This window comes from Lissotriton vulgaris, chromosome 7, assembly GCF_964263255.1.
Source record: "Lissotriton vulgaris chromosome 7, aLisVul1.2, whole genome shotgun sequence".
In the NCBI taxonomy this organism is placed as follows: domain Eukaryota; kingdom Metazoa; phylum Chordata; class Amphibia; order Caudata; family Salamandridae; genus Lissotriton; species Lissotriton vulgaris.
The window spans coordinates 759,696,061-759,708,240 of NC_141695.1; positions in this window are offsets into that span (position 1 = coordinate 759,696,061).

Below are 12,180 nucleotides of genomic sequence, written 5' to 3' on the forward strand. Positions count from 1 at the left end.
TCAGGGTCACTGCGCGGGGGGATACTAGTACAGCAGCACAACTGGCGCAGAGAAACAAAGCAGAGAAAGGCACAGGGGATAATAGCACAAAAGCACAACTGGCGCAGAGGAACACACCAAAGAAAGGCACAGGGGTCACGCCTTCAGGAGCGGCGGCGAGCGGTGGGAGCAGGGAGACCGGGTGAATTCAAGGAGGAGCCACGCGGCTGGTGGAGCGACCGTCTCTGACGATGTCAGGTCAGGTTTTGCTAGTGTCGTTCTAGTTGGTTAGTACTAGTTTGACTGCAGCTATCAGAAGTAGGTCTATTAGTTCCCTCTCTCTCTCTGAGGAGAGATCAGTACGTATAAAGGCCATGGTGAGCTAGCTAAAGTCTCTCGTAAGATTGCATTTAAACACATTGTCTATGAAATCAAATTCCCTTCCCCAGAACACCTTGAGTGTTGGGCAGTGGAAAATGAGGTGCGCTAGGTCTCCCTTGTCTATGTTCAATTCCAGCAGAGGGAGTCTTCCCTGAGGCCTAGTGTGTGTAAGCGGTCTGGGGTCCAGAAAGTTTTGTGGAGTAGCCAGAGTTTTGTTTGTGCTAAGCCTGGGGAGATCTTTTTTCACGTGGCCGAGGCCCACAGAGGTTTCCATTTCTGGTCGTTTAGCGGGGTGGATATGTTTATCCCAGTATTCGGTTATTTTGGTGTTGAGTTTGGTTTTTTTCGGGGCGTAGGATTTTGTATAATTGAGAGACTTGATAGCCTAGTTTGTTGATGTTTGCTACATAGCGGAAGATCGAGGGTTAGTTGCTGGCTAGGCTTGTCTTTGACGGCTGTTTTTATCTTTAGGAATCCATATAGGTCTATGTCTTCCAGCTGGTGGGTTTCTTTCAGGTCAGTGAATGTAATGGGGACCTGGCTGTTCGAGCAGTAGTGGACCCCCCTCCCCCAGCGCCTTGAGACCCTCTGGGTGAGTAGCACGCTATATAAATGCGATGATTGATTGATTGATTGATGTCCCCTTCTCGAGTTGGTGTGGGAAGAATATACCCTTTTCTATTTTCTCGTAATTGAGGTTTTTCTCCTTATACTTGATCTTGCTGTTAGCCCCAATGATTCTGATTTGGGCCCTTTAATGCTGATCTCCATTATCTTGTCGACCTTTAGGAGTGCTATTTTAGTGTTTTTAAAGATTGGTTTAGATGTGGGTGGGTATGTGTTTGCCGTTAGTAGGGCTAGTAGGCTAATGTTATTCATAATGTCTTTCTCTATCTCCCCGAGTCGGCTCAGAGGGATGCCAGGAGTACAGACGAAGAGAGCGGTGCTCTACTTACCGGAGCTGCAGGCAGATGAGGCGATGCCACATCCTCCTACCCAATAGTACCCCGGAGGAATTACCCTATGTACCTAGGATTTCCAGGTGGCATGGTTGTTAATTTTTCATTCTTTATCACTCTGAATTTTTTTGCAGTAGCGAGTATTAGGTCCTGACGAAGGCAGCGGACAACCCAAGTCCATTTACTGCTGAAACATGTTGACCTTGAATTTCACATAGCAGTTAATTGTTAAACCTGCTATTTCTCTGCACTGTTTTTAAACATTGGAAGACTGAGGGGCATTATTAAACTTCCTTTCCTCTCATCTCTCCAATTTTATACACATTATCACTTTTTCACTCTCACTATTCCACGCACTTCAAATCAGTTATCTTAACACGTTTATCCTAATATTTCCAAATTCACCTTATATCACTAGTTTAGTAGCATCCACATTAACATCTAGTGACTACAAGTATATTCTCCTTGGTGTGAGGAGACCCAGATGATGACAAGGGCGGTATCGGACGATAACTGATGGGTACTTTTTATACCCTAGAGATATCTTGTTGTGCTTCAGTCACACAGGGTAGTATGTTCTCTTCCTTATTCCACATTTAGTTGTTCATGCCGTAGACAGGACATAGAGTTGACCCTTAAGACCCATAGACACCTTTTGTTTGAAACTGTCGCTATCTGTAACCATGTAAGCGTGTAACCGGGCTTCGTGGTAACCCATTGCATTCCTTGTTTAGCTAGGAAAGCTGTTTGGAAAACCCTGAAGTCTGCTAGGTTCCCCCTCCTTGGGTTTTCATTAGTCTCAGTTTCTTAATACTAATCCTAGCCTTCTTTCCACGACACAGGATTTTGGTGAACATTTTTTCGACTTTCCGGTGGAAGTCATCTGTGAGAAAGATTGGGAGCATACTTATCACGTAGTTTATCAGTGGCGCGATCATCCTTTTTAAGGTTTCAATTTGCCCCCACCATGTTATGAATTTCGGTGACCAGGCTTCTAGTTGGTTCTTTACTTTTTCTAGTAGGAATTTTTCATTGTGGCGTAGGGTGTTTATCAGGTCAGTACCAAAGTATATTCCTAAGTATTTGATGTGTCCTGTCTGCCATGTCATGCCCGATTCCCCCATCGTGACTTTCATGCAGTAGATGTTTAGTGGCTTACATTCTGACTTTTCATTATTTAGTTTATACCCTGATAGTTTAGAGTATTCCGCTATTGTTGACATTAGTTCCTTAATAGAGGTCTTTTGTTGTTCTGTTATTATCAGAATGTCATCCACATATGCTGCAAGTTTTACTACGGCCCCTTTGATGTAGACTCCTTTTATGGTGTTTTTTCGTTTTATGCCCTGGATGAGGGGCTCGAGTGCCAGAAGGAAGAGTGCCGGCAAGAGTGGGCATCCTAGTCTGGTGCCTTGCTGGAGTTCGAAGGGGTCTGAAAGTGAGCCATTTACCATAATGCGGGCTGAGGGGGTTTGGTACAGGCCATGATCATTCGGATATAGTCCTATCCTAGGTTAAAGGTCTGCATGCACTGCTCTAGGAAAGCCCAGGAGACCTTATCAAAGGCCTTCTCTGCGTCCAGTGCAATGGCCACTGCCAGCTCTGTTTTCGTGGAGGTTTGTTCAAGTATGTGGCAGAAAAGTTGTGTATTGTCACTAGACATACGGTTTCGCATGAAATCGACTTGGGCGTTACTTATTAATTTGGGTAGGACCGTATTTAGTCTGACCACCAGAATTTTGGTGTAGATTTTACAGACCACATTGATAACGGATATGGGTCTATAGTTTTTTGGCAGTTGGTGGTCTTTGCCCTCCTTTGGGATGACTATTATATTCACCTCCGCCATGGACTGTGGTACTACCCCTGTGGATGCCATATTATTAAATACCCTTTTCAAGGTTGGGGTTAGTTGTGTTAGGAAGGTCTTAAAGAAATCGGCAGTATAGCCGTCTGGCCCAAGTGTCTTAAATTTTTTTAGTGTCTTGATAGCCATTTCAATGTCAGGGCCGTTGATTACCTGGCCTAGCCTTCCTGTGTCTGCGGCATCTAGTTTTGGGAGTCCTAGTCTGTGTAGAAATTGTGTGCTTTCTTCTGGGTTAAGTGTCTGTTCTGTTTTGTATAGTTCTGAGTAGAACTCTGAGGATTTCTTTGTGTCTTGTGTGAGTTTTATTGTTTGAGTCCGTAATTGATGAAATTGCTACTTGGTTGCGTTTGTGTTTCAGGTATGATGCCAGTAGTTTCCCTGCTCTGCTGGATTCAGAAAGGTTAAGTGCTTTGCATCTGTTAAAACCACTGGCCTGCCCTTTCGCTCAGGATTTTATTGTACTCCTACTTGTGCTGTGTTAGGGTGGTTAGGAGTGTGTTGTCATTTGTGGCCTTTATGTGGTCGAGTTCTAGTTTCTTTATCTCTTCCACGAGTTGGTTTATTCTCAGGTTCGTCTTTTTGTTTATTCTTGCCTTAATTCCAATTAGTTTACCTCTGATCGTTGCATTTAAGGCCTCCCACATTGTGCTAATGCTAGTCTCTGGCGAATCATTGTGGGTTAGATGTTAGATATTCCGTTAAGGCTTCCTCAATTTCTTTTTTATTACTTGGGTCTGAGATAGTTTCAATGTTAAAGCATCATACTCTTGGGACCGCTTCGTTGTGGCAGCCACTTAATTTTAGGCTAACGGAGGTTATGATTTTTAGCAATCTACATATAACATGGTCCCCTATTTGGTGGGCCACCGCCTTGGGCCCTCCCCCACCCCCAGTACAGAAAGTAAGAAACCTGGGCGTCATGTTTAATGATAAATCAATTTTTTCAGCCCATGCCAATGCTATCACCTCTTCCTCTTTCTACACGCTAAGAATGATTAAGAAACTGCTACCTTTCCTTCCTTCCAGCCAGGAAAAACCCTGATAAGCACCCTTGTTAGGTCAAAAGATGTCTATTGCAACGGCCTGCTCCTGAACGCCCAGAAAAAGGTCATTAATAAATTACAGATTATATAAAATGCTGCTAGGATAATTACAGGTACCCCCAAACACAAATCCATCTCCTTGGTGGTGCGAAACTTGCACTGGCTTCCAATCTCAAATCGCATCAACTTCAAGGCTTTATGCATAGCCTACGAGGCCATTCACAACACAAGTCCAAATTTTCGAAAAAAAAAGCCCTTTGCGCCCATGTACCTAGCAGAAACCTACGATCCTTAACCGCCAATCTCCTCATGATCCCTTGTACAAACAAGATCTCCTGGGGAGACAAAAGATTCACCGTCACCACGGCCAGACTGTGGAACACCCTCCGTCAGCAAATTAAATCATCCCCATCGCTGCTGGCTTTCAGGAAGCTAATAAAGACCTGGCTCTTCACCCAATGAGCAGCACTCTGCCTCACTACCACCTCTCCCGTCCTCAGCGCCGAGACACCCACGGGTATTTGCGCGCTCTACAAATTGCTTAAATAAATCAATAAATAAATGGCTGAGCGGTCCGAGACTAGTCTTGGTGCAATGGAGTCCTCTATCAAGTATGAGTGCCTCCCTGAAATTAAGATGTAATCTATCCTTGTGTACGAGTTTTGTGGGTTGGAGTAGAAGGTGCAGTCTCTAGTGTCAGGGTGTTGTAGTCTCCATGCATCTTTGAGGTTAAATTTGGTGCAAATGTTTTGAAGTGCTGCATGGGAGTTGGTGGGGTGGTATTGGCAAGAGGTCTATTATGTGATCTAGTGGGATGTTAAAGTCCCCTGCTACAATCGTGAGTTTGTCCTGCGGTAGTCTGTCTAGGGTGTCAGAAACTTCTGCCCAGAATGTAGGATCGTCTGTATTAGGCACATATATGTTGGCCATGTGTAATCACTCTTCCCCTCTTGAAAGGTTTGTTATAAGAAGTCTGCCCTCTTTGTCATGGGGGTGGGAGTCTATCAAGATCTTCGATCTCTTGCAGACTAGGATCAGTACCCCCTCTTCTTTTTGTCTGCTGGTGAGCACGCAAGTTGCGCTATCCAGTTTGCTCTGAGTAGTTTGGCATCTTCCTCTACTAATTTATTTTCTTGTAATAATACTATGTCGCTTTTGGTCTTTGCTAGGTAGTCCATTATCTTCCTGCGTTTAATGGGGTGGTTTATGCCCTTGACGTTGAGGGATGTTATGTTGAGGTCTGCAGCTAGGGTGAAGGTTTTGTTATTAGCCATCTGGTGTAGTGGGGTGCGGTAGATCTGTGTGCCCAACACTCAGGGTTCTGTGCTGTTCTCTGTATCTTGGGTTCGTTATGTGTGCCCTTTCCATTATGGCTAGTGCGCCTGGGGCGACAATTGACATGTGCAGTGACATACAAGTTGTGGAAGGAATAAAAGATTAGAAAGTAGACAGGACGGACATGTGAGAAATACTGATGCGGCTCCCCCGCTGCTCCCCCTTGCCCCCCACCGGCCCCTCCCCCCTCTTAACTCATCTGTGGGCGATGGGACAGCAGGATCGCCATTCCGCCCACTGGAGAGTTATTGTCGTGTAGGTCTTTTTTGTAAACTCCACTGTTGTTTTGTACCTTAGCTCTGCCATTTGAATGTTTGCTGTTGCGCCCGAGGTAACCATAGTAAAAGGATACATTGTCGTCCCCGAGTTATCTTTTTGTCTGCTGCGATTTCCTGCTCTGTTTTGGCGTATAGGCGAGTTGGTTGGCTAGTGTCGTCTTTAGGCGTGAGGTAGTTTTTGTGTTGTTGCAGGCAAGTATTGTTCTTGAGGTAGGACCTGGCCTCCTTGAGGTAGAATTGTTGTCTATGCATTGACGTCCCTTGTCTTTTCTGTCTTTTCTGTACCTTTGAGGAGCCTGCCCCCCTAAGGGTTGGTTCCAACGAGGGGCCTCTCTTCGCTGTACCATGTTGCAAGGTGTCCATGTTTTGGGTTGGCGGGCCGTCTAGGTAGCGGATCAGGTCTTTTGGGTCTGTAAAGAAGTGGATTTTCCCCTTGTCTGTTACCTTGAACCTGGCGGGAACTACGAACGAGAATGGCTAGAAATCCTTTCCTGGTATCTACTGTTGGTTTTGAATAGTCTTTGTGTGAGGATGCTCTTGTGGCCTTTCCAGTTGATCGGGTGGGTATTGCGTGCAAAGTTAAAAATGTCTTCCTGTGTTGAGATCTCAAGGGCTTGCATATGATAGGCCGAGCGGATTGGGATGTTGTTGGTTTGAAAGCGGGACTTCTGTAGGCTTTGCCGAGCTCAAATTGTCGGGTGAACTTTAGGTTGGTGAGCTTGGGGATTAGGTCTTTAAGGTATGTGACGCAGGATCCCGCCGTGTCCTCTGCCCCTTCTGGGATCCCGAGTATGCGTATGTTTCCTCTGCGGTTCCTGTCTTCCATCTCCACTGTCTGATTTTAGAGTGCCCCTGTTGCAGCTGATATTGCCTTCATCTCTTTGCTCACGTTGTGGGTTGAGTCTTCCACGTCACTGATCCTTTGTTCTACCGCTGTCAGCCTGATGTTCACTGAGTTTAGGTTGGCTCTGACCACCACGATTTCTAGTTGGATTGTGTCTGTGGTGAGTTTTGTTGTTTCTGCCAGGTCATGCGCCTCGGCTAGTTTCTTTAGTATCATTTCTAGGGTGCTGTTTTTGTCCGGTTTTTGTTTGATTGGTGAATCCGATGTCGCTGGTTCACTTTTGCTCTTCTTCAGTTGTGGTTGCTGTTGCCTCAATTCTCTGTCTGCCATGTTGCTTGTCCAGCTGTGTTCGTTTTGTGCTATCTTGTTTGTTCCTTTGGTGTTGCATGTGTTTGGCGGGCTTATTGGGTTTAGTGTTGTTAAATGCTCAGTGCCTTATAGGACTGGTGTCCCGGGTGTCTTGGATGTCAGGACCAGTTACGATTGCTCTCAGGGAAGGTCTAGGCTAGATTCACATGGGACTCAGTCTGTCTGGGGCATCTCCTGGCTCTCGTTGAGTAGGTAATCCAGTAATTCAGTTTGCCCCGCTCTACCTTTTGTGCCGGTTGCTTCAGTGGGCCTTCAGGTCTGCCTAGTTGCCTCCAGAAAGTCTGGGCTCTTTACACTCGGCTGATGGTTGCTCTTTGATGATTGCCACCCCTGCATCTTTTCTAAGGCTGTACTTAGGCTGTGGTACTCGGTGACAGCTTTGTGAGTCTGGTTGGGAGCGCTTGCTCTGTTCTCCTTGTTTGCGCTGCTGCTGATAATCTTCCCACGACTTTACATGCAGTGAGCGGACTAAGTAACTTCTCCCCTTACGAAGCTAGGCAGAAATATGCCAGTTTTTCACTGCACAGGTAGTGTGGTGAGAAAGCGCTATTGAGGTCTCTTGTCAATCCTTGTAGCGGGCGCTATTTTATTTTTGTTTTCCATCGGTGCTTCGATCGCAGTTTCGTTATGCTTGCTCTGAATTACTCTCTTCCTTTCCCTACTGGTGAGCTTTACTGGAGTACTTTTCGGGCGCCTCTTTTGGGCTTTGCGCTGAGTGCAGCTGTGTGTGGCTCCCCCCTCCGTTGGGTACTGCAGAGAACCCTCTCCGTGGGTCTTTTCTAGTGGCTTGTTGGGGAGGTTAGGTAGGTGCTCGATGCTCCTTATTACCTCGCTTTGCTCCCATGGCTACTTGCAGCTTTCGCACCTCTCTCTCACCCTCTTTGTGGGGTCACTTGTGTTTGTGGCCGCACCTACTTCTTTGTTGTGGCGGGCACCATTTTGTTTACCATTTTGGTTTCGTTTTGTTCCTAGTCCACCCGGTCCGTAGAGTAACAGTAGCTCTTCCCTTCTGCTCCCTGTGGCGTCTTGGGTAGATCTTGTGTTTTCCGCTTTCGCTCCTCAAGCTACTTGCCGCTCTCGCACCGCTCTACCCTCTTTGTGGATTCCCCTGTGTTCGCGGCTGCAGCTACTCCCTGGTAACGGAGGGAGTTATTTTGTTTACCGTTTTCGGTTTCGTTTTGCCCCTGATTTTGTTCTTGGTCAGCCCACCACGTAAACTCTCTGCGGCTCCTCCCGTCTACCAGCGGTGTCTTAGCTAGGGTTTGTGTGTCCGCTACTTCCCCCAGCGTGCACTGCTCTGTAGGGGCTACTTCCTCATGCACTTGTGGCTTGTTGTGCTCTCCCGCGGGATTGCTGATACCCCCAGGAGTTGGGCAGGGTGTTTGGCTGGGAAGGGACCTGCCACGAGTCGGTAGTGAGCTTACTTGGTGTTCTGGTGCTATTGCCGAGTCCCCCTCCCCTTATTCGATGCAGCTCCGCACGGCATTGGTAGACGGACCGCCATCTTGCTACCTCTCTCCTTACTCTGTCTCTTCGGCAGCCATTTTCTCCACCGAGACGGGTCGCCGGGGGTTCACACTATAACTTGCGTGTGCTCAGCTAGTTCTGACGCACTGTTAATCAATCACTGCAGCCTCTATTCTGTTTGTTCGTTGTGAATTTTGAGTAATTTCATGTTATGTTTCGAAACTTTTGCACAATCAAACAAAAGGAAATTGTTCAAATTTCACAAACCATTAGATATTATCATGAAGAAGAGGTACACATACTGTTCATTTCTGTCTTGTTAGATTAAGGGATAACAGACCATTATTCTCACTAAACTGGATTTAAGATGATCTTCCTAACTTGTATAAATGCATTCAAGAGATGAGTGCAAGATATCATTTCAAACAAGCCTGGATTGTTTGGTTCCTTGTAATGCTGTTCAGTTATGTAAAGCACTTGCAGCCTTTCTGTTTTTCTTAAATCAAAAACACTTATCCAGCTGGCTAGATACTTTTCAGTAGTCTAGCCAGAATATATTCTCATCTATTCAGTTTTTGTCAGAACATATGCATCAGGTGAAGAATTCTCACACTGTTATTACAAAACCGTTTGTATGAAGTAGAAATATTTATGTTCCATGTTTCCACTACAGATTCCTTAGGATTCATAATGTTCTTACTTGGATTAATCAGCAATATGTTATAGCATTTATCAGATGAGTGTAACACTTCTCCTAATTTGATATGAAAAGAAATCACTGTCCCTTCGTCAGCAGAAGTAATAGTATTGTAGCCACTTTCAAATGACTAATAGCTAATTTCATGACTGCTCCAATCTTTCCACGAGCTCTTCTTCTTTTTGTAGAGTGGATGCACTTTTTTGTTGTTTGATATTAACCCGTTGCCTGCTGATGACGGAACCGCTCCGTCATCAGCTGTGGTGGCGCTGTGCTGATGACGGAGCGGTTCCGTCATGGCCCGCTCGGAGCGCCTGCGCGGCGCGAATTTCGCGCCTGCGCTGAGCGTTCCATTGAGCGGGGCGGGCCATGACGGAACCGCTCCGTCATAAGCACAGCGCCACCGACGCTGGTGACGGAGCGGTTCCGTCACCAGCATGCGGCCGCTGCACGGCCGCCCCACCCCCTTAACACTGCGGCAGAATAGCCGCTGCAGTGAAGGGGTTAATGGTCTAGGAGGACTAAGAGTGGCTCCTATGGCGTTGCCCTATCTCTCGTTGTTTTGTTTATGTCCTATTTATGGTCAGAAAGTGCCCTCAGGGTAGACGCCATCAGAGGCCAATGGGATACTAGGTTCCCTCCCTCATGATGACCACTTCGTGGAAAGTGTGGCATCTGGCTGTCCCAACATGCACCATTCTGCCCTCTCCCAACATGGCTGAACCTCACTCTCTCAGTGTCCAGTGCTCCCTAACCCAGCACAGAGGTATGGCTACTAAGGGGGCTACACGCCTCTGAAAAAAACGATTTGATAACAGGTTTCCCCCTCCCCTGCTCAGGCCCCGACTGGCCACAACGGGCACCAGGCAATCCCTCGGTGCACCGCACGGGTGGGGGCCAGTTTTGGGCCCCTGGGGGCCGTTTTTGTTACAGGGCCGTTTTTGCAGCATGACTGCAAAATCGGCCCTGTAACAAAATCGGCTGAACACTGGCCCCGGCAAAGTGCTCGGCTGGCCCCCCCTTCACCCCCTCCGAGCACTTTGCCAGGGCCGGTTGTGGTTCCTAGTCTGGCCCTGCCCCCAGCTAGTCTGCCTAAACAATGGGGCTGCCCCTCCCCAAGTGGTCCCCATTTGCTCTTCAAAGAAGATTGGCTCTTGGGCTAACACCCAAGCTGGCTCATGTTCAAGCTCGTTGTAAAACCATTAAATGCACAGGCCATTGAAGGCAACCAAGTGGCAACTTTGTAAAAGACGCACACAGTAACTTGTTACATTAATTGTGACTTGAGAATCAAATCGGGCTTAGTGTAACAACTTGTTTGATACCTTGGAGTGTCCACTGTGGTAATTCCATTCAGGAGTTAGCACAGTTGAGGGGGTCAATGCGTAACCCTGCACTCATAAATGAACAGCCAAGTCTTTCTGTAGTAAAAACATCAGTTTTGTGTTTTTACTGCCATAACACACATGATACATGTTCTGCCTATGAAAAATACTGCAGCCTGCCTTAAGGTCGGTAGGCCTGCCATAAATGTGACTCACATTTTTCAGGGGAAAACTTGACTTTTACATAGCTCTCAATGGAAAAGTCAGGCTAGCAGTTTGAAACTGCTCTTGCAGTCTGCAATGGTGGACTGGGAGACTCATTTTACCTTTGTCACACCCAAGATGGCCCAACCAGTGCTGCAATCCCTTTGGTGACTCTAGGTCCTAGGTGCTCTTGGTGCCATATACTAGGGACGTATCGGTAAGTTAGCCCATGCCAATTGGGTATAGCCAATGTAACATTCACGTTTTGGGGTCAGGGCACTGGCACAGAGGTCTGGTTACCTGGCCTCAGGGCACTCTGAGAGTCAAACATCCAGCAGCATCTGTCAAAAAACCCTGGGGGTGACCATACAAAAAGAGGCATTTCATAACAAACACATCTCTCAGGTGATTTAAAAGAGATGCAGCACTGCAAAAAAGCTGAAAGTGCAGAAAAACAGCCTTTAAGAGTGTCCAAAGCAAGTCTGTGCTTGGCCAGGGAAAAAATGAACAAATCGCCAGACAACTTTGCTTGCAATTGGTAAATCCGTAGGGTGCTGCACCAAGCCACAAATTAGTCCCAATTGCTGGAGTACATTGATTTTCCAGAGGGACGCCTTGTTCCCAAAATGACATCAATTATCTCAGTAAGAAGGTTGAAGGAGGTCAACTGCTGCTGCTCAATCTCCAAGTATGCAGAGGCAAATTATGCAGGCCCAGTGCAGTGCCCTGAGCTACTGCTGTTTGATCTTCCCAAAGGGCAAACTTGATCAGAGAACAGATGACCATGCCCAGGAGTTCCAGGTATCATACTTCCCTGGCCCAATCCAGTGCCACTAGGTTGTCTGCACCACTGCAGATCTTTTGGAGTCCCTTTTGAAACCTGGATACAATCAGACTCCCATGGTGCTGTGCCCACTGGGACATGAGGTTCAACTGCAAAGCCCCATTGCAACAATCTGGTATGTTTGGCCAGCAAGATGTGGGAGGCCAACAATCCCATCATTCTGAGAGTCATCCACACGGAGGCTGACGGAGGCTGAAACATCAGCATTGTAGACCAAATGTCCTGTACTCTTCTCTTTGAGGGAAGGCATAAAATTGTACCGTATCTCGAATAGCTCTTATGAATCAAAGCATCTTTGAAGGAGTTAGGTGTGACTGCGGCACATTGATGTTGAACCCTAATAATGTTAGTACGTTGGCGGTCATCTGGAATAGGTTGATGACTCCGTAGGGTGAGCCTGCCTTCAGTAGCCAGTCGTCGTCATAGGGGAACTCTGATACACCTGACCTCCGAAGGTGTACTGTGACTAAATCCATCACTTTAATGAGCACCCGAAGGGCAAATAAAGAGGCCAAATGAACAAGTTACTTTCCTTAAGTAACAACTTATCTGGTAGAGAAACCATATAGCTTCAGATTCCTTACCTTA